Source organism: Triturus cristatus, chromosome 5_2, assembly GCF_964204655.1.
Source record: "Triturus cristatus chromosome 5_2, aTriCri1.1, whole genome shotgun sequence".
Taxonomy (NCBI): domain Eukaryota; kingdom Metazoa; phylum Chordata; class Amphibia; order Caudata; family Salamandridae; genus Triturus; species Triturus cristatus.
In genome coordinates, this window is record NC_140588.1 from 888,190,679 (window position 1) to 888,212,145 (window position 21,467).

The window sequence follows — 21,467 nt, forward strand, 5'->3', positions numbered from 1 at the left end:
ACTTTGATACTTTTTCTCTGGATCCAAGTGAGCTGGAAACAACGCCAGCCAAAACACCATTCAAGCAAGAATTAAAGAAATTTCTTCTGTCTCTTCAAAAGACATACCTGGTGTCACCTTGGATTGCAATCTGGGTAATTTCAGGGATAATGTTTTTTCTTTTATGGCTAGGTTTAGTATTGACTTTTAGTATGCTTATTAATGGACATTATCTGCAACAAGATTCCACAGCCCGAAAGGTCAACATCCTCCTGAAGCCACACACATCGTCCCCTCGTGAACAAAGACTTGCCATCAGTCAACATCACAGCTGTTCCTATACCCGATGGTATAGTATGGGACAAGGTTGAATTCAACATATTCGGACCGACCAAACTTTAAAAAATTAATCATGTATTTAAAATCTCATTAAGTGATTTCATTACCTCCAGAACATTTTCTGATGATTAGGACACTGAAACAGTTCATAACATGTTATCTGATTTAGAGAAAACTGCTGCATTTTCTAATAATGAAATGTTAGATGGTTCATCAGATTATGCCAAATTGTACTGTTATCAACATTTTGGTAATCATTTCCTGCACAAACCCATTTCACCCAGGAATGTATCAGCGGGAATATTGCCTGACACTACCAAAAACTAGTTCACAAGCGTTTGCACAAATATTTGCATACTTTTCAGGATTTAACACAACAGATCCAGCCTCATTTTACTATAAGGTTGTACCAAGATCTCTACTCTCACAAGACATGGATGTCAGGGACATTTTACTAGGACCTAAAAAACAACATCAAAAACGTTTCATATATGCAGGCATTTATGCTGCCTATAATGACATTTGGAAGATTTCCCAACATGAAGCCGCAGAGAGAATACGGGAAATAGACCGTATTAACTTAGATAAAGCTTTTGCTGTGGTGGATAATGGGTTAACAACTTTGACCTCCGGAGTATATTCATTGGGCAACATTGCATCTTCTGCTATTGACATATTGGAACAGGATTTGGCCATATTACAACACGGCCAATCACAGTTACGTTCTATTAGGTTATTGAGCTGGACGCTGCAATCTCTGCATGCAGGCCTTGTGCCTTGGTGTTTTTTTTTAAACAGTACGTCTCTGTTTTCAGTATACAATCTAACTGATACACAGATAGAAATGGCACAAAGGGGAGCTAAATATACAATGCTGCAAATTGAAAAACTGGACAGGCTACCATTTACAGTGGCTGAATTACCATCAACTGAGTGGCTAATCCATGGCCAAATCACTCTCCCGGTCACTACATTCCAGTTTCAGTATTGCCTTGAGCAAAGGGAGGCGGGCACATATGAAAAATTAGGTAAAGAATACATTACAAAATCCTGGGATTTACCATATAAATTTCGATGCCGGAGTGGGGATCGAGAAGTGTTTCTTTGTGGTACTAACTGCAAGAGCGCTTTAAGCAGTTCTCTCATGTGCCAATATATCGTTTTGTACAAAGCCTGTAATGGTTCAGTTTCAAATCTGGCTTGCCACATGAAAGGAACACAAGCTGCAATAATATCACCAGTTACTTTCAAATGGGAGTTACTTGATGCTGAACGATCAAGGTTGCTGTGGCATGCTTCCAGGCATTGCATATCTGGTCACCATGAACACCAGGGTTACTTGCTGAATGCAAGTATTGTATCCTCCAACAGATACAGTCAGGGAGGCACTAGTATGGCCTTCACTGAATGTTTCGTTGATACAGTTTGATGCTTTGAGCAGAATGAAAGCCATGCTTTTACAGCAAACCGTGCCGCTGACCTTCCCTCGAGAAACCTTTGAACTTCAAGTTGCAAGGACCTCGACAGAGATTCAGGTGCTAATTTGAACAAATTGCCCCCGACATATCGTAGAAATGGTGGGACGTATCTTTAACATGTCTAATACGAGTGGCATTATTCACCTATTTAAGACCATAGGGTCAGGATTCCTTAGCACTTTCCAGACTATCCTCGGAGTTATTCTTAACTTCATACACTCCATGTTTGGAAGCATTTTCGGGGGTCTACCTCTGATACTGCTCGCTGTAGCGGGAATCCTGATGATCGTCTACCTGCTGCGCAATGGACGGACCATCCGCCAGCGAGATTGCGAAAGCTCTCCTGGAAAGACATTACCATGATCGCATGGTACAGCATCTTGGTGCACCTCGCCTACGAGAACTAAGTGCTTATTGGTTCTTATCCTTCAGACCAGTCTTTGAGGACTGCGTCATACCTGCCTTCCGATGCCTGTTCTGCGGAGGAGAATGCGAGTTGGACATCTGTCTGGCACCTCTGACGGAGACGCCAGTGAATGTAGACTACAGGCTGGAACCTTTATGGTCCCATGCATGGCTCTGGCCCCAGCGTATTCCCATCTTGACGCATGCCTTCCTTGAGGAGCCGCAGGTGCCTTTCACAACTGAATTAAATTTCAGCACCAGCATTGACACTGAGGTTTCGAATGCGGTAACGGAAGCCTACACAACAGCTACTGGCAATGAGGAGTTACATCTATGCACAATTGACGTGCTATGTGAGGTATTGCAATGTTTGTCCCCTACTGTAGCAGGCAGCGAAAATGTTATGTCTCCCAGCCAGGACATTTAATCTGAATCTGGCTCACCGTGTGCTGGGAACGAATATGGAACTTTTTCCTTCCCTTTCTTTTTCAAAATAACTTTTCAAATTGACACTATCAGAAAGCATGGCCTTCTAAGTACGCTTACAGTAGTTCAACTTGTGTGATTGAACTCATTTGGAACTGTGATTTGTGGAACTTTACAATAAAAAGTCAAACCTTACCAAATAACATTTATTTCCTCGTTTTGTTAAACTGTTTTTAAATGGTTTTTAGAAACATTTTAAATGACTGCTTGATAATTTTATACACTGACACTTATAAAAATGTGTATCTCAGAAATGTGTATTATTATTGTTAAGTATAGGGTGGAGTGGGTGTTATGTTTCATATCGGTGCTCTAATATATGTCCAGGGAACATCGTACACTTTCCCTACATCAGCTCCTGTTATTTCATATGAACGAGCCTTATAAGGACATAACTCCAAATAAGGACAGAATGCATTATATGGACATCACGCCTTAGAAGGGCTGAAGCCTTTTATGGACTAAACCTTTCACCTAGTTCCATGCCGAGGGTGGGTTATTCCCAATCGATATTGCTAAGACGTCATCCTTAGCGCACATGAATAATTGATGAGTACACTCTCCAGGGGGTACACTTCACCTCTCCCATCGAAGCACAAGGTTTAATCCCCCAACGTCATCCTCATACTGAACAATGGGTAACACACATACATAGACTGTATAAATACAGCACCTCTTGCTATCAGATGGCAGGAGGGAACCGAGACTTCGAGGCCGACACACTGACCAGAGACGCTGCGGCTCCGGCTTACAATCGCTCCAGCTGACAGTGGTCTGACGACCCCTTACGGGGTGTCCAGTTCAAGTCCAGGATGAAGTCCCACACTCTCACTATTCAGGTATGGGGTTCCGACTAAAGCCTAGTGGGATTCTTGGCTCTTAGGCTTAGGCTCTATAGCACCTACTTACATGCTAGGTACACTTAGGTACATCTAGTCAGGCATCTTAGGAGTACACACTTTATTTTATAAATGCATTTCCTATTCCTGAATATGTTCATGACTAATTGAAAAATGGTATAACAATACTATTTCTTTTTATTCACTGTACTGCTGGTTCTATATCTCTGCTACTGAGTTACAGTCGTAACAGCGCACTTATTTTACATGAGAAGAACAACGGTAAAATTAATTCTTATTGTAAAAATGCTCGACTGTTTCTTCTCTGTATCTCTCTGAGAACAAAACAAGCATGTACGAGTGACTGGGTGAAAAGTAGTATATTGATTCCACGGTTCTGAGGTTGTGTTCTGAGGTTGCCAAAAACGAATCTCTCAGATAGCAGGAGAGTCTAGTGGCACTGTGAGCTAGCTAATCCAACCCATAGGCTAACGTATGCGGCGGGGTGCACGGAGTCAGTCTGCCACCAGACCCACAGTATATGTTATCCGTAAACAGCGTAGGTCCTGCATGACAGGGTACTATTAGGACTACACTACAGTGGGCCCCAGAGACTATTCCATATCTGGGGGTTCAATTGACTAGCACTATTCAGGTGACGCTAGATACCAACCATAGGGCGCATCTTCAGCAAATTCGAAACGACCTGGGGAGGGGGAAGCACCTTCGAATTTCTTGGTTGGGGCGGATCGCGGCCTGTACGATGACGGCCCTACCCAAGATAGTGTACCTCTTTCAGACCATTCCCCTTTTTCCCCCACAGGGTATGATCGCTAAACTCCAATCAGAACTGGCACAGTTTATTTGGCAGGGACGGAAGCCGCGTATGAAGCGCTCCCTGAGCTATCTCCTCCAGGAGGCCAGAGGGCTAGGAATCCCAGATCTGAAACTGAAATCCATCCGCGGCCGGCAGATTGGCATAGCGCTGGAAGCGGCAGCCCAGGCCATCCTTGCCCATTGGGACACAGCACATATTCCGACTAATACAAATTGGCTGCACAGACTTTGGCACATTCTAGGAATGTAAAAGATCTCCATGACATTAGCGGGGAAGGGGGACGAATTCCAGGAGGTATGGAACTCATACGTGTTACTACTGTCACAAGAATTCCATGAGTTAACATACCCTAAATACCTCACACTCTTACGCCTCTCCGGGATCCCCGAACCGGAGCGACCCACCGAGGAATAATCACACGTACGCACACATACAGGTGAAGGCATAGCATATGGGTGAGTGAGGACGGGGAAGGGGGAGTTTTTTTGTGTTTTTTTTTATTTTATTGGGTTTCTTTTTCTTTTGCTCTCTTCTTTTGTGGGTTGTTTATGTACCAGTTCTAGCAAGGCCGGCAGCCAGACTCGCTCTCAGATGTTTGCATGCCTCAAAGACTTACTTTAGCTACTGTATTTAATTGGTGCGGTTGAAAATATCAATAAAAAGATTTAAACCATAAAAAAGTAGTTGTGTTACATCCTAATACCAGACATGGCCAGCGATGTAAATGTAGTGGGGGGAGCAGTATTATGCATTATGTAAAGAACAAATGATCTACAAAAGCGAGCAGTTATTTGAACGTTTTAAATATAAAGTAGTAAGTAGCTACAGGCAGGGTAGTGTACTGCACAGACTAATTTCAAATAGGTCTTCAAATATAATTTGCGAATAGGTAGAAGGGTTTATAGATGCGCATTTCCAAAATAACCCCTAGACTGCTAGTCCTCCGTTAACAACGTGTGCAGGCCCTCAGTGTTATGCTGATGACAAAAGAACTGCTTCCCCCGCCATTTTAACATGGAAGGAGAACACCAGTTTACTGCTGTATTGTATTTAAAATTTGTTAAAGGAGCTTGCCTTTTTATCATTTTTTGCTGTTGCTTTATATGGGTATTGTAATGCAGCTGGGCACCACGCTTAAAATATGAAGCAGTTACGGGAAGGGTGGAGGTCCGCACAGGTTAATTTCTCTTATGGTTTCAAATATAATGGGCAAATGTCCAAAAGTATATGTAGATGCACATTCCAGAAACAACCCTTAGAGAGCGACTCCAGCATTAACAATGTGCCCTGGCTGTTGTGTTATGCGAATTACAGAACAGCCACTTATGATGGACAGAGAACCCCAGTGTTCATTTGTGCACGCTTGCGCACCTGTGAAAGTTTTTATGTTTATTATTTTTTTTTTGTTATGTTACTTTTTTATAGGCTGTGTTAGACGCTTAGAAAGGCAGGGCCTGAAAAAAGCCACTTTCCCACAAAAGTAGCATATAAAGGGGGCCCCAGTATCCATCCGTGCACGCTTGCACACCGCTGCAAGTGTTTACATTTTTTTTCTATATTGTTTTTTTGTGTGTTATTTTTTATACACTGGTTCGTAGGCTTAAAAGGGCAGGGGCTGGACAAAACATATCTAAAATCAAATGCATCCAATATTTTAGTTGTAGAGGCTAAGGCAATACACCAAAGATAAATGTACCGGGAATAGACTTTTCCATCTATGTAACAAATGAAAGAAAGGTACCTTAGTAATGTGAATGTTTTCCAATTACAAAATACACTGTTGTATATGTGAGGAATTAAAATACCATTGAAAGGACAACTTTTTAGAAAATCATGCAGCATAAAAAAATAATGTGGTATAGTGTTGTTAACATATTGTAAAATAGCATATAAATCCTTAATGTTTGTGTATTTGTGATACAATTTAAACGTGAATTTCTTTACAAATGGAAAAGAAAGATGGCTCAGTGAGCTGAATAATTGCCACTTACAAAGTGTGGTGTAAAATTAGAAATATGCAATAACTTAAGTGCTTTAATGCCTTGATAGGAGTAGTAAGCACTATCTAAATACAATCTCAATGTAATAGAACCTATTTCAGCATGGGCAGTAGTGATAGTTTTGAGTACCTACCCATGCTATTTGGTGTGTGTACTTTGCCTTCCTTACATTTTTGCAGGTTAAAAGGTGCTTAAAGAGGTTTTGGGCACCTTGGTGTTGTAAGAATGGAGAGAGAGTTCAGCTCATCTAATCGCAGGAAAGACAGGTGGCTCAGCTAGCTGAATGCTTGCCACTTACACACTGTGTAAATTTGGAAACGCCCAATAAATTAAATGCTTTAATGCCTCTATAGGAGTAGTAAGTGCTATATAAAAGCAATCTCTATGCAATAGAACTTATTTCAGTAAGAGCAGTAGTGGTAGTTTTCAGTACCTAACAATGTTAATTGCTGTGTGCACTTTGCCTTCTAATTTTGCAGGTTAAAAGGTGTTTAAAGAGGTTTTGGGCACCTTGTTCTAAGAGTGGAGCGAGAGTTCCGCCATCTAAATGCAGGAAAGAAAGATGGCTCAGTGAGAGAATACTTGCCACTTACAAAAAGGGGTGTAAAATTAGAAACATGCAATAACTTAAGTGCTTTAATGCCTTGTTAGGAGTAGTAAGCACTATCTAAATGCAATCTCAATGCAATAGAACCCATTTCAGCATGGGCAGTAGTGATAGTTTTGAGTTCCTAACCATGCTAATAGCCATGTGCACTTTGCCTTCCTTATATTTTTGCAGGTTAAAAGGTGCTTCAAGAGGTTTTATACATCAATTAAAGAAATAACGTTGGTCACAGAGACAAGTATACCGTTTGCCACCACAATTTAATACATACAACCATTAAAATGTAAACAATAAAAGGTTAGGAGAAACAAAGAAATGTTGGTGTGCGTCCTACTAGGAAAAAAATTTCGGAAATGTATCACCTAAAGTATAATTTAAATGCGTGTAGCGTTGAAAAATAAAGTTAATGCCCAAGTAAATAGTACAAGTGAAATAGTAATGTATGTAACTAGGAAAATATTATTTGCTTAAAATACATCAGCAGAAGTCCAGTTTTAATGCCTGCAGTCAGGGAAATGTACAGCCTATGGTAACAAAACCTGGACATATTAATTATGACGAGAGTGTTCCCCCCAATTCCAGCCATCTAAACATAGGAAAGAAATGTGGCTCAGTGAGCTGAATGCTCGTCAATTGCAAAGTGTGGTGTAAAAGTTAAAACGTGCAACAACTAAAGTGCTTTAAAAATTGACGTTTTTAGCATATCAGAAACTATGCGCTCCCACTGAAATGTATATATTTTCTACGTATACATAGATATATAAAACATAGCTAATACCTGACATGCTTGTTTGCGATGTAAATGTAGTGGGGGGGAGCAGTGTTATGCATCATGTAAAGAACGAAGGATCTGCAAAAGGGCTCAAGATTCACCAAACATCTAGTGGAATCCCTTAGTTTAATAGTAATACAGCACACCTTCTGTTTCATAATTTGCTCAACATAACCTCGGAGGCCAAACTGGGACAAACCACAAATGACCCCCTCCCTACCAAGTCAATATAACTTTATTTCGGAGAGAATCTCCATAAAAGATACATAAAATTATACAATTATAGTGCTATTAAAATGTTTAAAAAGAAACATGCATGAAATGGATTAAAAGATAATTTAAGATGTTTGAAAACCTTTAGAACCAGGACATCTATATGGCCACTCATTACAACAAACACATACAATTTGAGCCAGTACAGATAAATCAAGTAAGCGTTTTCAAGTACCGTCTCCTTGTTTGCCAGAAAGCCCCCAGGAATTTGGCCACAGCAAACACAATGTGGGGAGCCATTTCACTCTTCAGAATTCTAAAGGCTTCATTGCACCTGGTAAAACTCAAATTCCTACAAATGGGGACAATCCATTTTCTCCGCACCTCGCTATAGACCGGACAGAAGAATATGATATGCAATTCAGTTTCATCACTTATTCTGCAGGCCGGGCAAGTGCTGGGGGCGGACTCAATCCAATGGCTAGTAAATGCACGGATTGGCAGGGACCCATGCCTCCATTGCAAGAACAGCTTCCTTATTTGTACTGGATATATGTTATCCAAGGCTGGTTCCAGACTATAAACATTTTTTTGTACAAATAAATTGCTCCGTAAGTGTCCCAGGGGTTTTGGAAGGGAGCAATACGGGAGCCCTAGAATCATAGTAGATTTTGGTGAGGGCCTTTTTTAGGAGCCTAGAGCAAGCCTCGAGAGGATCATTCCATAAGGTATCAAGGCCTAAGCCCATCAGACTACTCCTCACAAATCTGAGCCAGCTAATATTCCCCGAATTCGGAAGGCTGAGGACTTCCTGCAAGCCCTGCCTGTAGTGGATCAATTCGGGCACCGTCCACAATCTGCGCCAGTAGATCAGAGGACGGAGCGCCAGATCTTCTTCCAGGGGTCTAATACCTAGGTCAAGTCTTAATGGCACTAGGGGTGTGCTTGGGGGGAGGGCTACTAAGCACCTAAGGAACCTGTTCTCCTCCTTGGCCAGACAAGATGAGACTTTATGGCCCCATAATTCACTGCCATAAGTAACGGCTCCTCTGGCTTGGGCCCTATAAATGTGGAGTGGAGGGCCTATAGGTTTAAGAGTCGACCTATTCTTCCCCATCAACCTCAGTATCCCGCCCACGTGTTGAACTAGTTTTAGCTTAGCTTTCTCCTGATGCGGACCCCACCCCATTTTCTCGTTAAGGGTTACACCAAGATATTCGAAGGTGTTAACCCTTTCTAGCGTATTATTTCCAATGCGAGGGATGCAGTGGAATCTAATCGGGGGGGTTGAAGGCCATAAATTTGGTCTTCGTGGTGTTAATCTCCAGTCCGTGCTCTCTACAGAAGTCCACAAAGCCGTCCAGAACACGCTGGATTCCCATCGGTGACTTGGAGAGGAGGAGGGTGTCATCCGCAAACATAATTGCCGGAACCCTCCTCCCTGCCAGCTTTGGGACGTCAGAATTAGGGATCCCATTGAGGTGGTCGATGACCCCGTTGACAAAGAGGCAGAACAGGGTCGGTGCGAGTACGCACCCCTGTCTTACCCCTCTGCCAACGGGAAACTTATTGGATAGAGCGCCCTGCTTACCACACCTCACTTGAGCGTAGGTGTTGGTATGAAGTCGGATAATCATCGACAGTAAGGCGCTCGGTACCCCCATTCTGGCCAGCACTTCCCACAGCTTACCTCGTGGAACCAGGTCAAAGGCCGCCCTCAGGTCCACAAACACAGTATAGAGGCTGCTACTCTCCAACTGTATTGTTTTCCAATGTATGAGGGAAAGCCTAAAGACCTGGTCCACGGTAGAAACCTTTTGCCGAAACCCAGCCTGGAGAGGGCTCAAGATTTCCCTATCTTCGATCCAGTCCGAAAGGCGATCCAGCAGAAGCCTCGCGAAAAGCTTCTGAGGGACGTCTATCAGGCTGATCGGTCTGTAATTGGCCGGAAGCAGAGGTGAACCCCTTTTAAATATGGGGACAATCTCTGCCCCCAGCCAGGTAGAGGGAACCGGCATACCGTGGACGATGGCATTGAAGAGTACGAGGAAGTAGGGGGCCCAGATTCTAACCTCGTGTTTTAAGAGGTCTCCTGGGAGCTTATCAAGTCCTGGCGCTTTTCCCGAGGAAAGGCGAGCAATCGCCATTTCCAGATCTTTTAAGGTAAAATCTTCCAACATGGGAGAATTGCCACTGGTTAGGGACGCTATCTCTCCAACCTCGGTTCCCAGGTGATCCAGACCTGCTACACTGTAGAGGGAAGAAAAGTGTTCCTCCCACACTGCGGGCGCAATATTAGCCTCTATAGACAGAGCCATATTTCACTATTTGCCAGAACTTCCTGGAGTCTCTGACTTTGAGAGCTGTTGCCATTTCTGACCAGTTCTCCCAGTCCCAGTCTATTTTGGCGTTTTCAAGGAGCAACTTGTAAGCAGCCCGCCTCTCCGTAATAGCCGAATGGGCCTCCCTATTTTTAAGTGCCTGAAGGAGGTCTGCCTTGGCTTTCCTGCAGCTAGCATTGAACCAAGATGCTTTTTCCCTTCTCACTTTCCTCTGCCGAACCACTGGGTTCAATACCTCAGCAAGATTATTACACAGGGACAGATGAATATCCCCCAAGGAGCGGCAACCATCGGGCGAAGGCAATTGTGGGAGGAGCCTACCCACCTTGTCGAGGGCTGGGGCCACTAACTTATAAATCGCCTGGATGCGATTTGGTTTTTCCAGAAGTTTTTCCCACCTTATTCTTCGCCTATTACTAGATATAGTTAAACTTGTCGCCACTGCTTTGTTTTCTACCACAGCAGGATAAAGGAATCCATCGGCTGCTAGGGAGAGGGACAGGCCATTGTGGTCGCTATCCGGCCTAGGGACTATTTTAAATTCTTTAACTAGTTTCCAGTCCTGTAATCTAGTTAGTATGTAGTCTATCTGGGACTCGTGGCCTAGTCTGTTAAAAGTTGGTCGCGGTGGTATGTCACCTTTGAACATGCCATTGCAAGCTCTGAGTGAGTTTGCAAGGGTTATAGATGTTAGTTGGGATACAAGTGGTGAACATGCCCTGACCGGGGGGCCCGCAATAATTGGAATGTTCCAGAGATCGTCCTCCTCACTGCTGACCCCGTCTAGATATGCCGGGAGTGGTTCATACTGGATGTTAAAATCGCCTCCGACAAGGAGTGTTGCTGAACTAGAAACAGAATCAAGAAAAGTAGCCAGGTCCTCCATTGTCCCTGAGGTGCCCGCTACTCCAACCGGTCTTGAATATACGTTTACCAATGTTAGACCCATCCCAGTGGGCCAACACAAGGCCACGCACAGAATATCCAAGGAGTTTGTTTCTACAATCTCTGCCTTGCAGCCGAGATGAGAACCAACCCATATTGACAGGCCACCAGACGGACGTCCCTTCCCACCCCATGTGGCTAGAACATTAAAAGTTGCGAACTTCAGCATAATAATGGTTCTCTCTGGCCCATGTCTCCTGGAACATACATATATCATAATTTTTGATGAAGTCTTCCCATTCGCAACAATCTAGTTTGTTGGGTAACCCCGCTATGTTCCAGGATAGGATTTCTAGAAACCTACCATGTCATCAGAATTAAGAGTAAGAAGCTAACAGGCCCAAGAAACAAAACAGAAAAATCTCCGATGTGCTTCTGAAGGAGGTATTGTCTGGTACATTGCTGTCAGTTTTACGAGTGTCATCAAATAAAGCCTGTTTGAAAGTCCTTGGTAAAAAACAGCTCTCTGCGCGCACTGCAGTAGCAGCACTCCGGCTTCACCTCCATCTGCAGGGGCCCTCGGTGCAGGACGGGCTGTGCTTTATGTCAGATACGAGCAGCGCTGAGGATACAGCAAAAGGGAAGTGGGTGAGAATGGAGGAGGGGTGGAGAGATGAGAGGCTCGGACAGGAGAGCGAATTCAGTCACAGTGAACAGTGGGAGGAGGGTGATTGGGGGACAGGAGAAAAAGCAGCTGTGGGCCTAGCGCGTTAGAAAAGGAAGACACCAGAAGCTTAAAACAGGCGCCCAGACAAATGAACAAGAAAAACGAGCCTCGGCGTGGGCTCAACATCGGTAATTTTGGGAAAATAACAATCTCCCCGTGCCTATCCAAAAATGAAGGGGTCGGTCTATAACATAACTGGTGCTATTGCTTGCATTCCAAGCCAGCCTGGGAGCTGTCTTCAGGAAGAATACAAAAGAATTCCAGCCACATGGAAGGTACTGAGAGGGTTAATGCTGCAATAAAATGTAAGCAGCTACGGGTCTGAGCAGCCACAGCGTAACACAAGGTTGAAAACATAATAAAATAGTCCCTTCACAAGCAGATCAACAGAACAAAGTGTAATGATATGTTACTAAGTCCCTGCTCCTTGGAGGGGAAAAAGGAGGGACAAAGAGGCAGGACTGGCCACTAGTAAGCAAGGATTTTTAAAGGACATTGAAACAAACAAATGAGAAGCAAGGAATGGCAATGGCATTTGGCCCGCAGAGATATATGTATACTAAAGTATACAAAAGGTCGTACGCTTACGCTCAACCTAAATAAGTGCAGCATAGCAAGAGACTGTAATGTGAGGCCAAATAAACTAAACAGAAAGCGGTGGGGAAGACGCTCATTCAGAATTCACTGCTTTTGGCCTAGAGAGCTACATACTGCTTAGTGAGTTTTCTACTCTGGTATGATGATCATGCACCATATTCAGATAAGCAAAGTAATCAGTTGTGGCATCACCAACTGGCTATCATGCTTCTACTGTCTCCCTGTCAGAAGTCCACAGTTATGGGAGCAGCAATAAATTAAAGATTTGACCACTGTGTAAATCTTTGGATTTCTGGCACAAAATGCAGCAGTACAGATTTTTACTGGAGTTGGCAAAAAAGTTCATATCCAGCAGCCTACTTCCATGTAAATTATTTTCCGGTCTGGTAAAATAGGCTGCTGGGTGTTTAAATGGAAGAGGAACCTGGCACCTAGTTATCCAAATGGCCTCGTTTTCCCAAACCAGCTTTCACATGTGAATACTACCCCAAAACCTGCTCCATTTCCTCAAGGTCAATCTGAAGACCAAAGGTGGGTCATCCTAGACAATCGATCAGCTAATCTGCTTCATATAGAGCACTGAAAATGTATTCTTTAATTAAGATAAGGAGGTTGTAAGGCAGGTGGCAGGAAATCCCTTGGGATTGCATCAGCAATAAAAATGCCATCATCTTCTTGCATCATCTGCAAAAGGGTTTAAAACCGGATATTTTCTAAGGGGACATTTGATGTTGTTCAAATGCTGAGGAATTATGTCAGTGAAACGCCGAGAGAATTGAAAGACAAGTGGAAAAACAGGAACTGATGTCAGTGCACTGGTTGGTGCCTAAAATATGGTTCTGTGAGCAGCGAAAAGACAAAGCCAAAACAAATAGGAAACGCGTGAGACGCTTAATTAGAAAACTTCTACTAAACGTGACAAATGACATAGAAAACATACGAAAAGATCGAAGATCTTTCAGAATGGTGCAACATAGACTTTAAGACAGATTGAACGCGGTCTAAAGTCTACCAACCAAGCACCTGAAAGAAAGGCCTTGAACTCAATTACTGATGCTCCAGAACAAGACAGACAACAATGACTGTCTGAGGTAGAGAAACAAGATAAGGATTAAACAAGTACCAGTAGGCAAGGAATCCTCACAGTATGAATTAAAAATGCTTTACAACTTAAAGGTTTAGTGCTTCAGGGACCACATAACATTGTGTGAAAACACTAACCATTGGGGGGCGTGGCTTGGACGCCGAGAGAAGATGGCGGACCTCCGATAGCTCCGCTTGGACGCGGTGCTATGTAGCTACGTGGAAGGCTTCCCAGCGAGCTGCGGACGCTGTCTTCATAAGAATTCGTCAGCGGAGCATGCCGTGACTCGGAACTGCCCATCAACGGCGATTTGTATCGCTCCTATCACCCGGAGACGTGGCGGTACGATTTCCTGAGGTAATATCAGGCGGCCGCCATTTTGCGACGCGGCGCCCGTATCTCATCCCTGCATTACCGCGCACGCACCTCCAGGGTCCAAACATGCTATAATGCTTCATTATTCCCCGAGAGGGAGTCTGTTTTAAGTCCTGCATTTGACATTAACCCCTGGCCATGCTTGTTTTGTGCCGTTTTTCTGACAGGGGAAGGTCTCATAATTTATTTTTTTTCAGAAGCCGTGGTTAACCCCTCTGTCCCTGTACATACAGAGCTGCAGGCTGGATATATGGAACGGCTTTATATGTTCTAAGGTGGTGCTGTAATGGCTATATGAGACTCTTTGTCAAATTATACAAGAAAGTGTGTCCCCTGAATATAATAGCATTGCCTTTTTCGTTGGTCACGCTCGCTCAGAATATGAACTAATGGCTACATTATCTCCCTGGTATTCAAAGTTATGTGCTACTAGTCTTCTCATATGATGTTAGTATCAATTGAGGGGTGAAGCTAAAATATGAAAGTCCCTTCCCTTGACTGACATTGTAAAAGTGGTTTTTCTTTTTTCTTTTTTCTCTGTTGTTTTATCAGCACACCAGCTTATTGCAAAGTCACTGTTGTTTATCTATTGTCTTTGGTGTGTGCATCTTGACCACGTATGAGAGAACTTCGCATACTCTTTCCTGCTAAGAAGGTGTCAAGTCAAAGTGCCAAGATGTCTAGTGACTCCCATCCCCCAAGTAAGCCGTCTTTTTCTGGTGCAAAGCCTAAAAGGCAGAAAAATGACCCGCCTTCACCTATTCTTTCTTCACAAAGCCCAGTACTAGATAATATATTAGAAGAAGTACGTGGTCTTCAACCCTTTATGGTCGCCACAAATGAAAAGTTGCAACAAATAGACGACCGATGGATTGTCATGGAAGGTAGGGTGACTGAGTTAGAACAACGCGTCAGTGACACTCAAGATGTTGCCACAAAAATACCGTTCTTGGAACAAGAGATTCATAAGCTAAAGCTCCATACTGAGGATTTGGAAAATCGTAATCGAAGGAATAACCTCCGTCTTTTTGGTTTGCCAGAGAATATTGAGGGTCCCGATATTTTGCTTTTCCTCCAAAAATTCCTTCATGATCTCTTGGGCCTTCAGTCATCCTCACCCTTGAATATACAGAGAGCTCACCGCTTAGGTCGTCTTCAACCGAATTCTGCCAAACCACGTGGTATCATCATGCTTTTTCTGGAGTTCACAGAACTTATGACTGTACTCAAAGCAGCTAAACTTAAACGTCACCTTACGTGGTCAGGTCATAATATCTTTATCTTGCAAGATGTCTCAAATGCGACCAACGCCCGACGCAAAGAATTTCTTGCATTACGTCCACAAATGAGACACTTGAACGTCCAATATGGCATACTTCATCCCTCCATCTGCAAGATCACGCACGATGGCCAGACAAGGTCCTTCGATGATCCGGGAAAATTGAAATTGTTCCTTAATAGCATTTCTTCTCGGAATATGGACACAAATCATTGAGTGCTTCTTCTCATTACTGCTTTAATGTGATGTGCTCAAAAAGCTTCTATGTGGTTATAATAGATATTTCTTATATATAGTTCTTCGTACTCTCTCTTGCTCACCGCATGTTTGTTAATCACGTCTCTTCTTCTTCGTTAATGGCTCTTACTTGCTCAGTTCTTTCTACTTTCTTTCATATCGCCCATCCTTTGCTCCTTCCTTACAATACCAGGTTTATTCCTGCTTTCACTCTTATCCATGTGGTATGTACCACTGTCTTCTCTCCGGTCTCATCACGCTCCAACCTCACTTTTTTATTGGCGTCTTTCAGGTCTGGATTTTCCTCCTTGACCTGTTTTTCTTCTCTACTTTTCTATACTTTCTACGTTTACTTATCTCCTTTCCCTCCCCTGCTCTTTCTCGCATTTTCTTAATTCAGTCTCTCTTTGGTTGGTGCATCACTCTTTTCTTCTTTCGAGATTTCTCATGTTTCCTCTTTGTTTTTTCCCCTTCTTTTTTCCTCATTTGTGGCGCTTTTAGACTTCTCTCTACATATTTTAATGCCAAGGGCTTGTTGATTTTTCTTAGAAGTGTGGTTTTGTGTTTTGCTGTTTCTTCTTGTAATTTCCATGTGCATTTTGTTTTCCAGTGTCGTCTTGTCTTTGAAGTATTCCTACACCATGTGTATCTCATACCCCTGACCCTCGCGTATGTGTAATTTTGTTACGTGGAACGTCCGTGGTCTTGGAAATCCCGTTAAAAGACAAAAGGTAATATCTCATTTATCTAAACTCAACTCTCAAATTTCCTTTCTTCAAGAAACCCATTGTAATGATGCTGAGTCGCTGAAATTAAAAAGGCAGTGGGTAGGCCAAGTTGTTTTTTCTCCTGCAGTTAACAAAAAAGGGGGGGTTGCCATACTGTTTCATAAAACTTTGTCTGTGCAAATACTATCTTCTCAAAATGATGATGCAGGTCGATGGGTAATGGCCAAGATTGTTTTACACAACAAAACATTAGTCTTGTTAAATATTTATGGTCCTGTGAAACCGGATCCAAAATTCTGGAATATCATCAAAATTCTCCTCTCCACTGTTGAGTGTCCTAACATTATTGTTGCAGGCGACTTTAATCAATGGTTAGATCCCTTTTCGGACCGCTTATCCAAGTACAAATCTCAACCGGATAAGACCCATAAATCCTTTCAATCGGCCATTGCCTCTCGCCCAATGTATGATGTCTGGAGAACTTGTAACCCTGATTTATTGGAATATACGTTTTTTTCTAATATGCATCACACCCGATCTAGAATTGATTATATCTTAGTTAGCAAACCCCTACTCCCGTCTATCCAAAAATCTGAGATTGGCTCTATTTTTATTTCGGATCATGCCCCCGTTTATGCTGTTTTTGACCTTTCACTTACCTCCACTAAATTTAATCGCTGGAAATTTAACACTCACCTGTTATCGGATACAGTTTATCTTAAAGAAGTCACCTCCTTTATTAATGAATTTTTTACCTTTAACAACCCATCAGACACTTCCATTCCTAATAACTGGGATACTTTTAAGGCGGCTCTCCGTGCTTTTACTATTTCTTTTGTGTCTCGGAAAAAGAAGGCCGATGTGAAAAAGTATGAGGACCAATTACAACAGCTTAAAAAATTAGAGCATGATTATTTCTCCTCCAAAACTTCAGACGCACTAAAGAATTTAATTGCAGCTAAAACCGACCTTAACAAGATTGCAACAGTCGATGCCTGTAATATTTTACTTAGAATAAAATCTAAATTTCACGGAGGTCAAAATAAAGCAGGCAGAATGCTAGCGAATTACTTAAAAATCCGCTCTGAACGTAAGACCATAGGTCCGATCATGGATGAGTCCACCAATAATCTGGTGTCCTCTGATGAAAAAATTGCAGCGGTCTTTCATGATTACTATCAGTCTCTTTATTCTGATGATACATTCCCCTCTTCTCAAAATCTTGATACTTTCTTTTCTGGGCTCCCTGCACCTCCTTCTCTGAATGCTGAGTTCTCTGCTTTAGAGGCGGATATTACTTTACAAGAGATACTTACTGCCTTACAAGCTTTGAAGAAGTCAAAAGCCCCTGGTCCGGATGGATTACCGGTGGAGTTTTATTGTACTTTCCAATCTTTGTTTGCCCCAAAACTATTGCAGCTTTTTAATTCCTTCATTACTGACGCGAAAGCATCTGGCTCCTTTATGGATGCCTTGATCGTCATTATTCCTAAACCTGATAAGGATCATTCTTTTTGTAAAAATTATCGCCCAATCTCACTAATCAATTATGACTGCAAGATCTTCGCTAAGATTATTGCGTCACGGCTTGACAATATCATACCTCTACTGATCAAGACTGATCAGGTTGGTTTTGTCAAAGGTAGATTGGCCTCCGATAATGCTAGAATGTTCATGAACATCCTTTCCTATGGTAAAAATTATAAAGATCCTCTGGCTGCTTTGTCCCTGGATGCTGAAAAAGCATTCGATCGTATAAATTGGCAATTTATGTTTCACACACTACAATGGTTTGGATTTGGCCCTAACTTTATTTCTTTTATTAAACTTTTATACTCATGTCCGAGGGCTAGTATTTTTGTTAATAACCAATTTTCTCAATTTTTCCCCTTATCTAGAGGTACCAGACAAGGTTGTCCACTTTCCCCGTTACTCTTTATCTTATGCTTGGAACCCTTCCTGGAGCGTATTAGAACCAACCCCAAAATTAAAGGTTTTGCCTCCGCGTCTGTCGAAACTAAAATATCTGCCTATGCGGATGATATATTGGTATACATGTCCAATCCGAGTGAATCCCTTCTCCCTTTTTTAGAGGAAGTCCGCCTTTATTCCTCCATTTCTGGGTACAAACTTAACCTATCTAAAACGGAGGTTCTCCCTTTAAATTCGATATGTTATCAATTTATGTTTTCTGATACTGCCTTTGCATGGTGTCCTTCTAAAATTAAATACCTTGGCATTTGGTTTGCCTCCAATATAACGGATACTATTAAATTCACTTTTAACGCACTAATGAATAAATTGAAATCTCTTCTCCTCGTGTGGTCCCCCTTATTTTTATCATGGTGGGGTAGACTGGATACTATTAAAATGATGGTTACTCCTCATATTTTATATACGGTATCTATGCTCCCTATCAAAATCCCTAATATATTTTTTTCCCAATTAAACTCTTTATGTATCAAATTTTTATGGAATAATAAACACTCCCGCATTGCTTTGAATAAACTTATTCGTCCCAAGGAAGAGGGGGGAGTGCGCTTTCCTAATTTTAAATTGTACCACTCTGCTTTCTTGATTAAACAGTCTTTCTCATTGGCCTTCGATTTTGGGGTTACGCCTATACCTCAATGGATTATTTTTGAGCGTTCGCTTTTAAAAGAGTTTCAGTTTCATCATGTTACATTTATGTCCAATTGCACCTTTTTGTCTAAAAGCCCTGTATTAAAATATTCCCGTGAATTGCTGTGTAATACATTTCTTAAAGACCTATCTCCTATCCAATGTTTTTTATCTTCTACCCTATGGTATAATACATTTCTTAAATATAAAGGTAGATCATTTTACTACAAATACTGGAAGGAAAAGGAGATTATTTTTGTACATCAGTTTTTGAATGAGTTTTCTATTATCTCCTTTCAAGAACTACAAACATGCTATCAGCTACCTGACTCCTTTTATAAGGAATATATTATCATTACTAATGCTATACAAACCCAGTTAGCTACTTACTCTCTCCCATCAGAACCACCTCCTTTAATACCCTCTTCACCATTATATTCTCTATTCCCGGCTCATAAACTTAAAGCTGCCACTGTTTATAAGTTATTGTTATCTAATGGTAATGTTCGTTCTAAATCCAACATTGAAAGTGCATGGGAAATGGACCTATCCATCTCTCTTTCTGTTGATAGTTGGGACACACTATGGTCGAAATTATTTAAAGTTTCGGCTGCAGCCAGGATAACCCAATCTTTGTTTTTTTTGTATCATAGAGCTATTGTTACTCCTGTTGCTATTTGTAAGTTTTCCCCTACATCCTCTCCTCTTTGCTGGTCCTGCTCTAGCGAAACTGGTACATTAGTTCATCAACTATATGAATGTGCATCTGTTCTATCTTTTTGGAATTCAATTTGGAATGTATGCATGTTAATTTTCAACTTTAATGCTACCTTAACTTTTGTTAATATCTTTTTAGGATCTTTAGCTCCTGATATGGAAACTACTTTACCTAGTTCTAGGTTATTTGATCTTTTTATTGCATTAGCATTTAAAGTGATCCTGTCTTCCTGGAAAGATAATTCTAAATTGTCGTCAATTACTTGGTGGAATTTTATTTGTGACGAACATAGGATTGCATCCGTTTCCTCCTCTTCTGTTTCCCAAAAAATCAAAGTTGATCTTCTCTGGCTCCCTTTCACTACTTATCTTTCCTCGCACCCTCCCATGTGATAATTCATTTTCTTTTCTCTCTGGTTTTCTCTTTTCTCTTTCTCTCTCTTTTCTTCTGTCTTCCCTCTTTTCCTCTCCCTTTTCCCTCCTATCCTGTTTACCAGTGCCCTTTCCTTAATTACCTTATTATGGATCTTTCATTGTCTGCCCAGTTATTATAAACCATTTTCGTTTATATAATATTTCTGTATGGCATTATATTGGAATATTCTTTTATAGTATCATATGTTTTTTCTTTCTCTGAAAATTCAATAAAAATTTCTTAAACAAAAAAAAAAACACTAAACATTTCTCATTTAATGCTCCATTACACGGTGCACCTCAGTTGTCTAAAATAAAACATAAAAATCATGTTTATACTGTGGAGTTCAGAGGAATTTATGATTTACATCAACTGCTTTAGTGAGACTGCTAAGAGAGCCTAGAAAACGTGCGTTGAATGATATTTGAAGTGGTCTTTGTACGGTAAGTATTTAGTTACAGTCATTGAAAATCAGCTGCACCTTCCTTCTGCAACAAGGAACGTACACGTACATTATACATCTGACTTGATATATTGGCCTAATGTTAAACTGGCACACTGACTGTTGGAACAGCCTCATAATGTGAGCACAGTACTGTTAGAGAATCATGCTAAGAGGTTTTCCTATCTTCCTGTCAGGTAACAATCCTTGTCGAAGTTAATTCTAATTTAGATTGAACCATCATATATTATAAAACATAGTAAAACGTTTTGATGGTGTGTAAAAATTAAATGTCGCTTTTTGTCTGTTTCTTCTGAATTGTGTAGAAGTGTTTGAAATGAGGGTGTGTTATTTCTATGAAAACCAAATGAATGAAGACCTAGAGAACGAGCTGAGCCAAGACTAATCATAATCAATACTTGTGATTCTATAGACAATCTAGTTGTACAGTTGTTCACATAAAAGGAAGACGTAACTTACCTGCACAGACTGGTTTGCCGCTTGTAGTGCTGTAGATTCACATGACAAATGCACACTGAACCTTGCCCCTAGGGCACATTCAACCTGTAAACAAGGAGACACTACAGCTGTCCTCGGCAGGATCTCACGTGTAAACACGATCTTTACTGAAGCGGCCCCGCGTGCTGCTGCTCCTCTCTGCTGCAGGGCAGAACCCGGCCACTGATCTGCATCTGGAGGGGTTGCCTATGAAGAAAGGCCTCTCTGCCGCATGACTGCAGCAGACGGGCAGAGAACGGATGGATCCCCGTCCCTCAGGACGTGAGAGTCGGTGCGCTGACACCCAAGCAGTCTTTGCCGGCTAGAAGAGGCAGAGGTTTTCCCTGCATCCGGAGCACAAACTGTGAGCTCGGGTGGCGCACATCACCCTCTCTCACAGACTCTGGAGGAAGACGGCACCCAGCTCTGTGCTGCCCTGATGGACTGGTCACTTTGTTTTAGTGAGACCATTTTATGGGTGCACATTTATTCTGGTATCAGAATGTGCCTGCAGTAAGAACATGAGTGACAGGAGATAACCTATTCACGCTCTCCCATAGACT

The 21,467-nt window shown here is 41.9% G+C and overlaps 1 protein-coding gene across 1 annotated transcript in view; it reads right to left on the bottom strand.

The window, feature by feature from the left end:
- Positions 1-21,467, bottom strand: part of TBC1D8B (TBC1 domain family member 8B) — a 765,078-nt gene that overhangs the window by 326,315 nt on the left and 417,296 nt on the right. The gene's annotated exons all lie outside the window — the stretch shown is intronic.